General features: G+C 40.5%; 1 protein-coding gene and 1 pseudogene across 4 annotated transcripts in view; one reads left to right on the top strand and one right to left on the bottom strand.

The window, feature by feature from the left end:
- Tent2 (terminal nucleotidyltransferase 2) overlaps positions 1-3,603 on the bottom strand; it is a 42,794-nt gene extending 39,191 nt beyond the window's left edge. For 2 of the 4 annotated variants that reach the window (XM_052159413.1, XM_052159415.1), the window contains exon 1: positions 3,266-3,602. The gene's annotated coding sequence lies outside the window, so the exon portion shown is untranslated. Of the gene's footprint in view, positions 1-1,101; positions 1,196-3,265 lie in introns of all 4 variants that reach the window. The other 2 variants (XM_052159414.1, XM_052159416.1) reach the window with 2 other exon arrangements.
- Positions 3,604-9,571: 5,968 nt separating this feature from the next.
- LOC127666770 (40S ribosomal protein S21-like) lies at positions 9,572-9,891 on the top strand (annotated as a pseudogene).
- The last annotated feature ends 3,285 nt before the right edge of the window (positions 9,892-13,176 follow it).

Here is a 13,176-nt window from a genome sequence, read left to right as displayed (position 1 = left end):
AGGTTGATAGATACATCAAGCCAAGGTTCATTATAGGTAGTAGATAGGCAACTTATCGCCATTATCAGACCTCATTCCAAAAGCCCAACTCTAATTTGAATCAGGAACAAAGTATTTCCCATAGGAAATAAGTCTGTCCAATTCCTCCACCAAGTCTACACTTCCTGCTATAGGGGTTTTGTTGTTGTTGTTGTCATTGTTATATTTTATCAGTAACTGCAGACCTGTACTCTGAATTACACTGCTCAGAGTAAAGGGGTGGTTAAGATTTGATTCCCTTTACTCTGCTTCCCTGAACAAACTTCTCATTCAAAAACAATCTCTTTTATGGGGTTTATGAAAAAAAGTCATTAAGTGGTTAGCTATAATGAATTTTGCTTGACATATCATTTTATTTGGAATACAGAACCTATGGACCTAAGTAAAAGAAGCATCTATACTTAGGAAAACCAGAACTAAAAAGTTCTATTTCAAATCCTGCACAGAGAGGCACACACCTGAAATTTCGGTGCTTGGAACGCTAAGGGAAGATGATCAGCAGTTGGAGACTAGCTGGGAGGCTCTCAAAAAACAAAACAAGGAAGTTCTATCTCCCAGCTAGCAGTAGTGGTACATTCCTGAAATCCCAGAACTCAGGAGGCTGAGGTAGATGGAAGTGAGGTGTAAGAATAGCCTGAGTTTCAAAGGAGTGAAAACCTCTCCAAAAGCAAACAAGGGGTTCTAGGGTCAAAAAGAACCGACAGCTCTTACAGAGGACCCAGGTACAGCCCTCAGTACCAAGCCGGTGACTCCAGTTCCAATAAACAATATGCTGGACCCAAACAAGTCCTATATGTCTGCATTCAGACTTAAAGATGCAGAAATAAATGTCAGTAATAAGCTCTTGCTTTTATTTCTATCCCATTACATGATCAAATCCAAACAAAGTATAAGTCAAAAGATGATATGGTATGCAGAACTACTCTACACCATTAAAACCAGATGATTCTCAGCTTAAAATTTTCATAGCCAAAAATTCTAGGGTATATATCTAATTCAGCATATTCAAATGCAAAATAAGTATTCATTTCTATGTATTATTTTATTAAGAAAGGGTCTCACTGTGTAGCCTTGCCATCTTGAAACTATGTAGACCAGGCTGGCCTTGAACTCGGAGATTAGCCTGCCTCTAAGAAACATTCATTCTTCTGGAGTCCTAAAATAAAATACTAGTCAGGTTCTCTCAGGAATTTTGACCCTTAGGTCAAACTTACCTTACAGACTTCAAAATAGAACCATTCCTAAGAAATTTAACCAACAGCATTCTAGGCTTTATTTAACCTTCTCCCCACTGTCCCCCAGCCCCCATAGCCTACACAAAGTTCTAGAGATAAGAAAGTAAATCAAAACCCAGAGATTTCAAAACTGTTTTCTAATATACTTTAATAATGATTGTAATGATAGTGAAACAATGGTCTACTGCAAAACCAAAAGGGAGCCAGGTGTGGTGGCATACACACCTTTGATGCCATTGCTTGTAAGACAATGGTAGGCAGAGCTCTGGGCGCTCAAAGCCTGCCTGGTCCAAAAAACAAGGTAAGTTCTAGGCTAGCTAAGGCGATTTAGAGAGTCCCTGACTGAATAGCAAAACAAAACACAAGAGATGTTTACAAAATAGTTTAATGAAATAAAATCAAGTGAAACTATCACTATATCAGAACTTCATAAAATCTTAACCGTTTTCTTTATAGTCTTAATAAAGCTTCCCCCACTAGAGACTACCTGTAAGTTATTTCACATTTTCTGTAGTAGTATGAAAAATTTTACAGTAACACCCAGAAATAGACAGTATCCTGCTTTTCATGCCTTAAAAGTTACTGGCTTTCAAATCCATATGCAACAGTAAAACAGGATAATCTAGGTAAAATGTGTACTGTTTTTAAAAATCATTGTACAACTTCTTGCCTTGAGAAAAGAACCTTAAAGATTACTTTGTCTAATACACTTAAATCAAGACAAGATGAATACAAGTTTATGTGTAAATGAACAGACACGAGACAAGACAGTAACAGACAGTATTTCTAGTGATAACAGGATTGGGTCTCTTATTTGCAACTAGAATTAACTGTAGTCAAACTGATCTCTCCAACCAGTAATAAAATTTACATAACTGTCTCTTCATCAAGATTCCTTGGTGAAGGAATTTATAAAGTAGCAGTTACCTACTATAAACAAGAAGTGTATGGCAAAATCAAGTTATGTGTGCACACTGTCCAAGGGTCTTGGATCAGTTCTTTACTCCACAACAGAAGTGTAACTCCTAAATCCTGCTCAGCATGCACTGTCAAAACCACCTTCAGGTTTTGAACAGAACACTCATCTTATTAAAAATTAAAGTCCATCCAAGAGTTAAGACAAAAACTTAGCAACACGGCTCCAAATGGACGTTTCTCAAATGACTAAGTTTCTCTTGGAGTCTATATTTCTCGATCACATACAATTGGGGCTCTTCACACCAACCAATGTTTCTATTACAGGTTACTAATCAGTACAAATTAATAGTGTTAATAGTTGTTAACACAACAAAGCCCTGTAGTACTAAACTATATACTATGATGGCAGTCTATCTGTACACAAACGAACCTATAGTCTTCCCTGTAGGAACCATACACTAAACATGTTAAGTTTCCAACCTTATTTGACCTGCACAACTTTTTTTCCTCTTCTTTTTCTTTTATCAACAGACTAATTATTTCAAACAACTCTCAAAGGGGCAAAACAAGAAAAGAAACATAAATCACAGATACCAGGAAACACATAGCCCCTTGTGTTCAGACCTGATAAACGATGAGAACTTCATCACAAATCTGACTAGGAAGTGGATTCGACCATCAGCCAGTCGCAACCAAGGTGTTTACAGAGACGGCTCCATGGGGTATAACTGTCTTCAAGATAAATGCCTTCCACAAGTGTTAATTAATTTAGACATTTACCTAAGGTCTCCACTGCCTTTTGGAACTCCAAGACGGAGTACCAAGACAGTCTTACTCTTTCGGTCTAGGGAGTGAGGACAGGGCGACCTGAGAACTAGACATTATCAGAGAGAAGCCAGCGGCGCCAGCACGCTCCACAGAGTCCAGCGGCCTGGGAACGCCCCTGATCTCGGAGCTCCTGGAGAGCGCCAGGCTCTCCCGCGCAAAACACAACGCCAGTTTCACGAGTTTCCCGCGCCCGGCCGGGACCCACGGCCTGCACACGTGCATCCCCCCGAAGCCCCCGAACTCACCGGCGTCCTCGCCGAAGGGCCGAGCGGGGCCCAGCGGCACTGCCCGCCAACACGCTCCCAGGCCTGAGCTGCCGCCCGAGCAGGCAGAGGTAGGAGCGGCCCGCGGCACGGCGAGGCACGGCGAGGCACGGCGAGGCCCAGCTCGGGCGGCCAACCTAGGACCGGGCAGGGCGGCAGAGTCACGAGCCCAAGGCCGGGCCCGCGCGGGCGTGGAAAGCTGGGGGTGGCGACAACAAAAAGAAAGGGGAAAAAAAAAAGCGGAAGACTAAAAAGTCGCCGAAAAGGCGGCGTAGACAAGCCTGTCACAGACACCCGGAAGAACAACGTGACACCGGAAAGGGATAAGCAGCAGGAGTGAAAGGTCAGACTTCCGGCAGCCCGCGGTGGAGAGCGCGTTTGCTGAACTGCGCAGGCGCACAGCTTCCCCGCCTCGTTCCCGCCTGGGAGCGTGCCGAGGGCTTCCACGGCAGTGGGAAGGGCGGGGACAGACGCAGCCATTCCGGGACAGTCGGCGGCCGCGCTCCACGGGCGCCGCGTCCTCAGCCGTGCGCCGCAGCTCCGCTGTTGGCCATTTCCTGTAGGTCTGTTCTGTCCATGGAAGGCCTTCCAGGAGATATCCAAACCAACGTCGCCAGTGCTGGAAAGATCAGTATTAAATTTTGGGTGATTTTTGCCTCAAAGAAAAAAGAAAAGAAAGAGGAAAAAAGTTTCTTGGAAACATAAAAATGCCTATAATACCAAAAACCATGCCCTAGCTCGCACTCATTTGTCCAACAAGCACTGTTGTTTCTCATTCAGAGCTTTAGCACCTGGTGAAACCGTCTAAACTGCTTGATTTATTGATGTAAATCTGTAAACAATAGCCCTGTTTTGTCCCCAAAGGAAGTATATGACAGCTCCCATTCCTGGAAGTAATAGTTTACTGCTTTTAGGTTTTCTTGTTGTTTCTTCTGGTTTTTTTTTTCCCCTTGATTTTGGTTATTAAATTTTTAATTTTTCTACTTCCTTAACTCACAAACTGAGGTCATCTTCGTGATAATACTTAGTCATTTGATAACTTACTATATGAATAATAACTTAGCTGATAAGAGTTATTTGATAAGGGTTTTCATTTCACTTGACCTCCAAAATGTTAATTATATTTGAATCATTTAAATAATTTTTTAAAACTTGCCGTGTGCTTCTGAGTATCATCTGATGTGGTAAATGCTCTTTGTGCTTTGGTGATAAAGTAGGCTCTACAGTTAGTGTGTTTTATAAGTGTCAATCAAGTTGATGGCCCACACCCCCCTGGTTCCTGTCTTGCCTGTCCTTTGAGGTGTGAGAAAGATAGAAAGGCTGCGGCTGCGGGTCAAGCGTTCAGCCTATCATCTTGAGTCCCCAGGTTCGATACCCGGTGCTGAAAAAGTACTGAAATACTACCACAACGACAGTAATGGCTCATTCTCTGTTTCTATTCTGTCTGTCAGCTGTTTCTGCCTGTATTTATTACCTGCCAGAGAAAGTTTTGTCCTTGTGGAATGACCCACATTGTAAACTGACCTATTCTTTGCTGCTGTTATTACTCTAGAGTGTGTTCTTTCTGGTCACAGGCAGCTTTATGGTGGATAGTAAGCATGTGCATTTTAAAATATCTGACAGAAAGGTTTCCTTGGCTCATGGTTTCAGAAGTTTCTGTGCATTGTAGCTAGAAAGTCATGAAAGAGTTCACAGCAGCCAAACGGCGTGCTCACACTTGCCCAGTACCAACCGTCATGAACTTCTGTAAATTAGAATGGCTGCTTTAAACCATGAAGCTCCACTTAGGACTTTACATTTTCACTACCAATTACATTTGTGTATACCTCACCACCGTGACCACTACCACACACACATTAAAAAGTAAAAAGTAAAAAAAAAACAAAAACAAACTATGACAGAATTGAACTATGACTCACAAATATGAAACACAAATGACTACTTTTAAAACTGTTCAACATCCCTAGTCTGTAGAACTGTAGATTAAAATTATTTGAGTAATTTAATTCTCACTCCAGTCAGAATGTTATCAAACAATCTGACAATAAGAAACCCTTATCCTGGTGGAAAAGCAAATCAATGAGCCAGTATGAAACTCATTTGGAAGGCTCCTGAAAGATTAAAAATAGATCTGCCCTATGACCAGCTTTTCCACTTCTGGATGTTATGCCCAGAGAACGCCATATCCTATCATAGAGATATTTTGCACATTCATGTTTGTTACTGCTCTAGTCTACAACAGCGAAGAAATTAAGCCAATCTAAATGTTGTTTGATAGATGAACGGATAGTGAAAATGTGGTACATACACAAAATGGAGTATTCATCTCTAAAAATAAAAACAGATTTTCATGGGAATGATGTGTAGACTTAGAAAGTATAATACATGAGGTCACACAAACTCAAAAGAAGAAAAAGAGCTTTATGTCCTCCCTCACATGAGGATCCTGGCTTATAAAGCCTATATATATATATATATGTCAACAGATGTAGATGAAGGTATTGAACGTATTACAGCTCTGAGGAGAAGGGCTTCCCAAAGGGAAGTGTTACTACTTTACTTCTGCATCAGGGTTGTGACAATGTCCCCAAAGTAAGTGTCACAAGCTCTGAAGGGAAAGGCTTCCTGGCTGTCGGGATTCAAAGAATACCACAATTCACTTCACACAACAAACCTCATACAATAGTCTCACAAAGAGTGGAAAGCCCAGTAGGGTGGCTGCCTCTGCTCAGGTAAGCAGCAGCAGAGAACTAAGCAGAAGGCAGAATGTATACAGGGTTTCATGGAGGCTGGAGGCTGGAGCTTTCCAGAGTGGCCTACATTTGGAGGGATTTTGAGGTCTGATCTCGGGACAGCACAGGGATAGGTGTTTTGTTTTATTTTGCTTTGTTTTCTGTAGAGTGAGGCCTGGCCACTCTCACATCCCAGGGGCTTGGAACAGCCTTTACATCCATTAGGGAAGTCTGGGGGAGTTGGGGGAGAGATTGGCCCTGGAGCTCCTCAGGGACAAGACCTAGCCATTGGAGCTCTTCAGGGGCGGGGCTTGGCTGCAGCACCTTCCTAGGGTCCTAGGGTCCAGGGGTCAGGAACAGGATCCAGAGAAGTCTAGAGATAGAGCCTAGGGGCTGGAAGTCTTCAGGGGCAGGGTTTACAAAGGGAATCTCTACAACCACAGGAAAAGTGGTTGAGTTTTGGTTTGTTTCTTTGGCTCCTCAATTAGGGTCTTACTATGTAGTCCTGGCCATCCTGGATGCATTTTAATAGCTGACAAAATAGTCTACACCAAAAATAATCAGAAGAAATTTGGAAGGAAATTATACAATCATTAAAAGAAAAATGTAGTCAGGGTTCTCTACAGAAGCAGCGCTGATAGAATGAAATATATATATGCATGTATATGAATATATATACATGTATTGAAACTTACTAGAGTGGCTTACAGTCAGTGGCTCAATTATTCCAGAAATAACTGTCTCCTGACAGAAGAATCCAATACTTGTTTAGTCCGCCATGTCTCAGATGGTTTTCAGTATACAATGGAAGAAGGCTGTAATACCAGTGAAGGAATCAACTAGAAAGCAAGAATAAGGGGAAGTAGGTATAGAAAGCAAGCTTCTTTTTCCATGTCCTTTATATAGGCTGCCACTAAAAGATATAGCCCAGATATAAGGTAGTCCTTCTCACTTCAAATGATCCAATCAAGAAGAATCCCTCACAAGTTTATTCTGCCCCTTAGGTTTGAGTTCCAGATATTGTCAAGATATATATTTCAGATATATTCAAGCTGACCACTTGGAATATCCATCCCATCTACCAAAAGTCTATTGCAAATCTAAACATTTATGCACCAAATATAAGAACACCCAAGTTCATAAAAGAAATCCTACTACAGCTAAAACCACATATTGACACTCAGTGATTGTGGGTAACTTTAGTACCCCATTCTCACCAACAGACAGGTCATTCAGACCAGAACTAAACAGAGAAATGGTGAAGTTAAATAGTATTATAAATCTAGTGTATCTGGGAAATGTTTGGAGAACAGTTCCCCCAGACACAAAGGATACAGTTTCTTCTCAGCAACTCATGGAACATTCTCCAAAACTGACCAGATAGTAGGACATGAAACAAGTCTTCAACAAATATAAGAAATTCACAATAACACCCTGCTTCCTATCTGACCACCATGAAGTAGAACCGTATAATAGCAGCAACAGAAACTATACAAACTCGTTCACTGTTGAATGAAAATTGGGTCAAGACAGAAATCAAGAAAGAAATTAAGTCTTTGTGTTTTACAATTTGATGAAAATGAAAACAACATTTCCAATCCTAGGATGAAATGAAAGCAGTTATAAAAGGCCAGTCATCGTGGTGCTCACATCACAGTACGAAAGTTATCTCGGTCAGTACTTTAACAGCACACTCAAAAGCTGAGCAGCAAGAAGTGACACCCAAGACACAGGCAGCAAGAAATAACCAAACACAACGACAGAGAAACATGGAAGAAAAGACAATATAAAGAAGTAATGAATTGACAAATAGGTTCACAGAGAAAAATCAACAAATTGGCAAACCCTTAGCCAAATTAATGAAAAGACAAAGAGAAGATCCAAATTAATAATACTAGAGATAAAAGGGGGGACATCACATCAGGCACTAAGATAATTCAGAGAACCATAAGAGCATACTTTTAAAAAATCTGTACTCCCCAAAACTAAAAATCTAAAGGAGATAGATAAATTTCTCAATATATACGCAACCAACCAATGTTAAATCAAGATCAAGCAATTCAAACAAACCCGTAATACTTAATGAAATAGAAGCAATAATTAAAAGTCACCTAACCAAAATAACCCAAGGCAGATGGATTCAGTGCAGAATTCTACCAGATGTTACAGGAAGAATTAACACCAATACTCCTCAAATTATTCCCACAAGATAAAAACTGAAGGAACAGTTCCTAATTCTTGTAAGGCTACTATTATTCTGATAACAAAACTACACAAAGATCCAACAACAGAAAGAAAATTATAGACCAATATCCCTTGTGGACATAGATGAAAATATTCTCAGTAAGATACTTGCAAATTGAATCTGAGAATGCATCAAAAAGATTATCCACTATGATCAAGTTGGCTTCATCCACGAGATATAGGAATGGTTTAACGTATGTAAATCAATATATGTAATCCGTATATAAACCGGCTGAAAGCCAAAAACCACATAATCATCTCATTAGATGCAAGAAGGCCTTGACAAAATCAAATATACCTTTGTGATAAAAGTCTGGACATATATCAATATAATAAAAGTGGTTTACAGAAAACTCACACCCAGTCACACCTAAATGGAGAGACAGGCAAAGCATTTCCACTGAAATCAGGAACAAAGCAAAGATATCCACTCTCTCCACCTACTCAGTGTAGTACCTGAAGTCTTAGCATTGAGGCAACGTAAAGAGATCAAGGAGCTATGAATAGGGAAGGAAGAAGGCAAAGTACCTTTATTTGTGGGTGTTATGAATGTACAGATAAACATCCCTAAAAACTCCACCAGGAAACTTCTACAGCTTACAAACACTTTGAGCAAAGAAGCAGGTTACAAAATTAACTCAGAAGAATCAGCAGCCTTCATGTATACAAGTGACAAACAGGCTGAGAAAGAAATCAGGGGAAATGGTACCTTTCACAATAGTCCCCCCCAAAAAACATATAAATATTGGAATATTGGGATAACTCTAACAAAGCAAATGCAATCAAAACTATGAAACATTGAAGAAAGAAATTGCAGAAGATGCCAGAAATTGGAAGTATCTCCCACACTCAAGGATGGGCAGGATGAATATAGGGAAAATTGAGCTCCTACTAAAAGCAATCTACAGATAAATGCAATCCCTATCAAAATCCCAGCATAGTTCTTCATGGAAATTGACAAAACAATGTTTAACTTCATGTGGAAATACATAAACCCAGGATAGCTAAAACAATCCTAAATAGTAAAAGACCTGTTGGAGGTATCACAGTGCCAGATTTCAAGTTGAATTATAGAGCTACAGTAATAAAAATAGCATGGTATTGACATAAAAACAGACACTTCACTCAATGGAATCAAACTGATTTTTCGTTTGTTTTTGTTTTCACTTTTTTGTTTCTTTCTCAGCGGGAAGAGATACAGAGAGACAGAGAAAGAGAATGAAATAATAAACAGAGGAAATAAAAAAGAGCATCCTTTCTATGCTCTCGCTGGACCAGAGAGAGGGCGGCCTGAGAATGCAGACCAACGCTGGACCAGTGAGCAGGGGCGGCCTGAGAATGCAGAACAACGCCGGCGAGTTTGTGGACCTGTACTTGCCGTGGAAATGCTCCGCGAGCAACCGCATCATTGCTGCCAAGGACCACGCGTCCATCCAGATGAATGTGGCCGAGGTTGACAGAACCACAGGCCGATTTAATGGCCAGTTTAAAACCTACTGCATTGTGAAGCCATTTGCCGGATGGGCGAGTCAGATGATTCTATTCTCCGATTGGCTAAGGCCAATGAAATTGTCTCAAAGAACTTTTGAGCAGAAGAACTCGGGAATAATTTGCTACAAATAAAAATGATAAGTACCTGTAAAAAGAGTTGAGCAAAATGTTTGATGAATAATTGACACTAAAGCCAAATAAATGGCAAAAAAAAAAAATCTACACACAAAAAGATACATTATTAATGATTAGGAAAATACACTGAAAATATACTGAAAAGGGCTGGAAGATTGGTTAGTGGAAAAGCACTGGCTGTGAAACTGTAAGGACAGTGTTCAGATACACAGAACCCATCCATGTAATCAGCCTGGCTGTTTAGGCAGCCTGCCTGCAATTCCAATGCTTGGGAAAAGAACTAGAGGATCCCAAAGCTAGCCAGAACTGGTGAGCCCACACAAGGGCATATGCACACATAATGAACACACAGGGCATGTATACATACACATGCATACCCATGCATGCAAAACTAAGTTAATGATAAAGTAAACTAAGTTAATGACAAAGTAAAAAAAAATGCTAATCAAGCTTGTAGACACATTCAGTGATAGAGCAATTGCCTACATGCACAAGGACTAATCATACCAAGATGTGCTAGTGAGAATATGGCGCAACTGAAACTCTCATGCAGTACTATTGGGTACTTGAAATGGCATAGGTGCTGGGCGGTAGTGGCACACGCCTGTAATCCCAGCACTTGGGAGGCAGAGGCAGGCAGATTTCTGAGTTTGAGGCCAGCCTGGTCTACAGAGTGAGTTCCAGGACAGCCAGGGCTATACAGAGAAACCCTGTCTCGAAAAAACCAAATCCAAAAATAAATAAATGAATAAATAAATAAATAAATAAATAAATAAATAAATAATAAAAAATTTAAAAATGGCATAGGTATGCCATCTATAATGTCTTGACAGTTTCTTTAAAAGATAAGCATACAGTTCAAGCATATTAGAACATTTGTGTAATCCCAGCACTTGGAAGGCAGAGGTAACAGCATCGGAGTTCAAGGCCAGGATAGGCCATATGTCTAAAAGATGAATGCCAGGCTAGCCTGCTCTATACGTCTTCTAAAGCATGAGTTAAGTATGTGTTTACATGGGCTTCTAGGACATTGAAAAAAAGTGCACACTCATACCAAATATTTGTGCACAAATATTCCCAACAACTGTATCTGTAATAGCCAAAAATTGAAGGGACACAGTGTCTATTGACAGGTAAGTGGCTTTAAAAAAATCATAATTTATCCATTTAATGGGCTACTATTCAGAATAGAAACAACTACTATTGATTGAAACAACATAGGTCAAAGTAATGATGATCACTGAAAGAAATGGGGCCAACCCCAAATGCTTGCAAAGGAGCACTGATTATAAAAGCATGTCAGAGTTAGCCTGGAAGATGGAGTAGGAGCAGGGAGGGGTGGGGGAGGGGAGGCTGCAAAGGCATATGAGGAAGCTTCCTGGGAGTTACACTCATGACCATTGCCTCAATTATTATAGTATGTATATGTATCTGTGCATAAGATTATATGCGACTCATCATGCCACAAATACACCTAAAAATTCTATTAAGGTTAGAAGGAAACTCTTGTTCCATCTTGCAACTGGACAAAGTCTCTGTACATGATTTTGTAATATGCTGGACTGGTCATTTAGAAGTATGGGTTATGAAGTTGTTTTCAGAGCGAATTAATTGAGAAAAGAATATTCATCCTTAATATGAGAAGCACCCCATGCTGAGAACCTATGCTAAATATAAAGAGTGCCACAATCTCTGTGTCCTAGTACATTGAAATGTGAGACACTCTGGCCATACGCTACTACCACCATGAATTTCACCATGAGCAACAGTGCCATTTCAAATTCTGAGACAAAAGAAAGCCTTCTTCTGTAAGTTGCTTGTTGTCAGCAGGCTGTTCAGAGAGATGCTAATAATCACTAGCTCACAAGTCTCTTGTAACAAAAGAAGAAAGGAGTCATAATATGCCCATTGAAGAAACTAGAAGGAATTTATCATGGGACCAAGAGCTATTCCTTCCTTCCCTCCTTCTTTCCTTCCTTCCTTCCTTCCATCCTTCCTTCTATCCTTCCTTCCATCCTTTCTTCCTTCCTTCCTTCCTTCCTTCTTTTCTTCCTTCTTTCTTTCCTTCTTTCTTTCCTTTTGCTCTATTTCATTCTTTCTTTGCTTGTTTCTTTCTTTTTTGAGACAGGGTCTCTCTACATAGCCCCGGCTGTCTGAGAACTCGCTATGTAGACCAGGCTGGGCTCAAATTCACCAAGATCTGCCTTCTCTGAAGATATGCCTGGCTCAAGAGGACTTTCTTTGTGTATGAGTTACATTAGTCTGCCACACCAACTCCAATGGAGTCTGCATGACTTGGTCACAGGATTAAGACATAAAATTCAAGGAATTCAGCCTCCTGGAACAACGTGTGCACTGAGTACCTTTTTTGGCTTTGTTGCAGTTCTTTTGATTACAATGATTTGTGCTGGCGCTGCGGCTATCAGGATTGACAATGGAGATCAATTCCATGTTCAAGAAGGCCACGTTCCTTGGAAATTAGATATTGAGGAGGCTTTAAGAACAGTTCCTCCTTTTGCTGCCAAACTTCCTCCTGTCCTTCAAGCGGTGATTAAAACAGGATACCAAAAACCCAAGTGGGGAAGAGTATATATGGTACCAGTTGCAGCAATAGAAATTATTTGCAAAATTCCTGAAAAGACTTTTTTCTAAGAAAAGAAAGTAGTGTTCCCATAAAAGAAACAGTCACTATTATAACTCAGAAGGGTCTAGTTTATGTCATAGGAAACAGATTATGGATGCCTCTGAATTTTCAGGAGAAAGATCATAAAATTCCAGAACCCACTGATGAACCTCCTTATACAGGAGCTTGCAGGAATGGAGATAGGATAATTAATGTGAAAGGTAAACATGTCTCTTTGGTTTAGTCTGCCTTTCTTGGAGAGATTAGGAAGGTCCCATCCTCCTTAGTGCTTATTAAACAAAGAACAACAGGATGATCTCAAAGAGCAATTGTTTAAAACTCACAGATATTGGATAGAGAAGCTTCAATCTAGGGACGGAGGATGGCATTCAGAAGAGAGAGCAAAAGAGTGGATTTCAGGCTGGTATAAAGCACATGCTCAGGTCTCTGAACAAAGACACAGAATGAAAAGATGCTGTAACAGCAGAGACCAGGAAACAGAAAGTAAAAGCTGTAGGGCAAGAATGGTTATCTTTAGGGCTGGAGAGATGGCTCAGCGGTTAAGAACACTGACTGCTCTTCCAGAGGTCCTGAGTTCAATTCCCAGCATCCACATGGTGGCTAACAACCATCTGTAATAGGATCTTCTGGTATGTCTGAAGACAGTG

Source organism: Apodemus sylvaticus, chromosome 16, assembly GCF_947179515.1.
Source record: "Apodemus sylvaticus chromosome 16, mApoSyl1.1, whole genome shotgun sequence".
NCBI lineage: Eukaryota > Metazoa > Chordata > Mammalia > Rodentia > Muridae > Apodemus > Apodemus sylvaticus.
This window is presented reverse-complemented; position numbering and strand designations above follow the sequence as displayed.